Genomic DNA, 4,667 nt, shown 5'->3' with positions numbered 1-4,667 from the left:
CAGGACCAAGGACCTCTTCTCCCATTGATGATTGATTTTGCAATCCTCTACTATACACATGCTGCCAGTACAATCAGCCCTACCATGTATACTCCTTGGTTGGTGGTTGAGTCCCTAGGAGCTCTGAAGGTACTAGGTAGTTCATATTGTTGTTCATCCTAGGTGGTTGCAAAACCTTCAGCTCTATTGGTCCTTTCTCTAGTACCTTCATTGGGGACCCTGTACTCAGTTCAATGGATGGCTGTGAGCCTCTACATCTGTATTAGTCAGGTACTATCAGAGCCTCTCAGGAGATAACTATATCAGGCTGGCTTGTCCTTCCTTCAGTCTCTACTCCATAGTTTGTCTCTGCAACTCCTTCCGTGGGTATTTTGTTCCCCCTTTTAAGAAGGAATGAAATGTCCACCTTTTGGTTTTCCTTTTTCTTGAGTTTCTTGTGGTTTGTGGGTTCAGGTAACAGCAGATGCTGGAGAGGTTATGGAGAAAGAGGAACACTATTTCATTGCTTATGGGATTGCAAGCTGGTACAACCACTCTGGAAATCAGTTTGGCGGTTCCTCTGGAAATTGGGCATAGTTCTACTGGAGGACCCTGCTATACCACTCCTGGGCATATACCCAGAAGATGTTCCAACGTGTAATAAGGACACATGCTCCACAATGTTCATAGCAGCTTTATTTATAATAGCCAGAAACTGGAAACAACCCAGATGTCCCTCAACAGAGGGATGGATACAGAAATTGTGGTACATCTATACAATGGAGTACTACTCAGCTATTAAAAACAATGAATTTATGAAATTCTTAGGGAAATGGATGGATCTGGAGAATATCATCCTGAGTGAGGTAACCCAATCACAAAAGAACACACATGGTATGCACTCTCTGATAAGTGGTTATTATCCCAGAAGTTCAGAATACAGGAAGAATAACCCTTTCTTTTTTTCTGATGGTATTCTAGCATTACATTCAAACCTGAAGAGAAGAAGCTAGAAGCCTCCAATTATTTTTGTCTTTGTGGGACTCTTTTTGTAGTTTATCTAATTACCTTCAAAGCTCTTGATATGATTGTGGTTTTTTTTTTTTATAGCTGAATACTCTTCTGTAGTGTATATGCACCACATTTTCATTATCCATTTGGACTTTTAGGCTGTGTCTCTTTCCTACTTATCCTTAATAAAGCAGCAGTGAACATGGTTGAGCAAGTATGTGTAGAGTAGGAAGCTGAGGCCTTTGAGCATATAACAAGCAATGGTAGAACTAGATCATAGGATCTATTTTCAGAGGTTCCCCACACTGATTTGCATACTGGTTGCACCTGGTTGAAGTCACAGCAACAGTGTGGTTGTTATCCTAACCCCCACATTCCTTTTCAGTTGTTTTGTTGATCTTTGCCATTCTGACTGGAATAGGATGAAATCAAAACAGTTGATTTGCTTTGCATTTTCCAAATTGCCATGGATGATGAAAATGTTTTCAATATATTTCTTAGGTACATTTCATTTTGCTTTTCTTGTAGTATTTTTGTTTGATCATTTTTAGTTTCTGTCTTTATTTTTTGAAGGAGAGATAGAACATGAAGTTAGGTGAGTAGGAAGGTGGGCAGAATCTGGGAGGAGTTGAAGGAGGGAAAATTATGATAAAACCTGTTGTATAAGAAACATTTTAATAAAATTTAAAAGCATTTTTGCTTTTTCAACCTTTTTCCTATTGGTTTTGTTTAGGATTAATCATATTTCTTTAGGATTGGTCATGGTATTTCATCTTGACTAATCTTAGCTAAAATAGACTTTGTGTGTGTGTGATGAAGATTCATTATATACCTGTCTTTGCTACTTTTAGGTCAACTTGACACAGAGTAAAGTCACCTGTGTTAGTATTCCTTCTAGGCTCCACACAACAGTTACCTGGCAATAGTCCTGGCTTGTTATAAAAGGAGCTGTTTGGCCAATCCCCTCTCTTTTACTCTCTCTGCCCCTTCTCTCTCTCTGACTCTATTACACTTTTCTCCCTCTCTCTCCTTCCCCCATCCCCTACTCCATGTTTTCTGGATGGCCTCTCCTCTTTTCTTTCTCTCCTCTCCTCTCCTCTCCTCTCCTCCTCCTCCTCCCCTCCCCTCCTCCTTCCCCTCCTCCTCTTCCTTCTTCTTCTTCTTCTTCTTCTTCTTCTTCTTCTTCTTCTTCTTCTTCTTCTTCTTCTTCTTCTTCTTCTTCTTCTTCTTCTTCTTCTTCTTCTTCTTCTTCTTCTTCCTTCTCTCTCTCTCTCTCTCTCTCTCTCTCTCTCTCTCTCTGTCTTTTTCTGCCTCTACTCCCCTCTCAACTCTCCTTCCCAAGACCATAACTAAACTCTATTCTATATAATTTCTGTCATATGGCTGGTATCTCAGGGAGAAGAGATGTCTCAGCATGGGACCACAAAGGCACCCCTACTACCTCATCATACCTGGCTCTACAAAGCATATCTGGCACATTATTTTTTTTTTATAATACAACAACCTGAAAGAAAGAACCCCCAACTAAGAAATATGTTATGTAGAACATTTTGTAAATTTAGTGATTGAGGGCCCAGCCCATAATGGGTGGTGCTATCTCTGCGTTGGTGGTCTTAGGTTATACTAGAAAGTGGGTTGAGCAAATAATGGGAACTAAGCCAATAACATTACCTCTCCATGGTATCTGCATCAGCTCCTGCCTCTAGATCCCTACCCTATTTCAGTTTCTGTACTGGCTCCCTTCAACAATAGACTATAGATAATGTAGAAGTGTAGGCCAAGTAAGCCCTTTCTTCCCCAACTTGCTTTGTGGTTATAGTATTTCAACATCACAACTGAAACCTTAACCAATATAGTTCCAGAAAAGCTGCCTGGCCATGAACTCAGAAAGATGTACCTTTGTGTGTCTTTTGGGTGTTGAGGTTAAATACAGAAACCGATGCATCTCATGCAGTACCAGCCTCATCCTGTAGACACAATGGTGAAGGTCAGGGTGAACTGAGTTGACTATATTGGGCCACCTGGTTACCAGGGCTGCCTTCTGCTCTGCACTAGGTAAACTTGAGATTATTGCCATCAACAACCCATTCATTGACCTCAACTACATGGTCTACATGTTCCAGTATTACTCTACTCATGGCAAATTCAACTGCACAGTCAAGGCTGAGAATGGGAAACTTGTCATCAATGGGAAGCCCATCACCATCTTCCAGGAGCAAGATCCCGCTAACATCAAATGGGGTGATGCTGGTGCTGAGTATGTTGTGGAATCTACTGGCATCTTCACCACCATGGAGAAGGCTGGGGCCCACCTGAAAGGTGAGGCTGAAATGGTCATCATCTCTGCCCATTCTGTTGATGCCCCTATATTTGTGATGGGTGTGAACCACGAGAAATATGACAACTCATTCAAGATTGTCAGCAATGCATTCTGCACCACCAACTGCTTATCCCCTGACCTAGGTCATCCATGACAGCTTTGGCATTGTAGAAGGATTCATGACCACAATCAATGTCATCACTGCCACTAAGAAGACTGTGGGTGGCCCTTCTGGAAAGCTGTGGCATGATAGGTGTGGGACTGTCGAGAAAATCATCCCTGCACCCACTGGTACTGCCAAGGCAGCAGGCAAGCTCATTCCAGAGCTGAACAGGAAGCTCACTGCCATGGACTTCTGTGTTCCTACACCAAAAATATTTGTCGTGGATCTGACAGGGCACCTGTAGAAATCTGCCAAGTATGATGACATCAAGAACGTGGTGAAACAGGCATATAAGGGCCCACTAAAGGGCATTTCAGAATGCACTGAGTACCAGGTTGTCTCCATGAATTCAACAGAAACTCCCACTCATCCACCTTTGATGCTTAGGCTGGCATTGTTCTTCACGACAACTTTGTAAAGCTCATTTCATGGTATGAAAATAAATATACCTACAGCAACAGGTTGGCGGACTTCTTAGCCTACATGGCCTCCGAGGAGTAAGAAAGCCTGGACTACTCACCCCAGAAAGGATATTGAGAGCAAGAGAGAGGCCGTTGATTGCTGTGGAGTCTCTGTCTCAACTCAACCGACAACACTGAAAATCTCTTTCACAGTTTCCATCCTAGACTCCTGTAATAACAGGAATGGCCTAGGAAGCCCTGCACTCTTGAATAACATCAATAAAGTTTGTTGAACCCCCCAAATTAGAATTATAGCATACATTGATATCTAAAGCCTTCAGTACAGAATAAAATGGTTGAGGAAAAGTCTTAAAAGTATAAATGAAATAAAAGCACTGTTTTTCTCAAAATATTTTGATGGTTCTTTCTTCTAAAATATTGTTGTTTTACCATGCATGTGTCATGAATCATCTTTACACACTCATAATCTCTCTCATTTCCTAAATATTCTTTCATCTCTGCCTTTTAGCTAAATTTCCATGATTTCCTTCATATTCATTCTTCAGTAGATGTAAAAACCTATGGAAATGACAACACCACATATTCCCTTAAATATATATACAATGAAATAGAATTTGGAACTGAGAGATGACTCCGTTGCTGAAGTGCTTGCTGCAAAGTATGGGAATCTGAGTTCTGACCCTTAACATTGGTGCAAAAAGCTAGTATTGACTGGGGATGTCTACAACTCTAGTGCTGGGACATGGAGACGTGAAAATTTAAGTTCCATGAG

At 41.3% G+C, this 4,667-nt stretch overlaps 1 pseudogene; it reads left to right on the top strand.

The window, feature by feature from the left end:
• The first annotated feature begins 3,095 nt into the window (after positions 1–3,095).
• Positions 3,096–3,974, top strand: LOC116092199 (annotated as a pseudogene).
• Positions 3,975–4,667: the final 693 nt, after the last annotated feature.

The sequence above is a fragment of the Mastomys coucha genome, unplaced genomic scaffold, assembly GCF_008632895.1.
Source record: "Mastomys coucha isolate ucsf_1 unplaced genomic scaffold, UCSF_Mcou_1 pScaffold15, whole genome shotgun sequence".
NCBI classification, from domain to species: domain Eukaryota; kingdom Metazoa; phylum Chordata; class Mammalia; order Rodentia; family Muridae; genus Mastomys; species Mastomys coucha.
The sequence above is the reverse complement of the archived record's forward strand: the minus strand, read 5'-3'. Positions and strand labels throughout refer to the sequence as shown.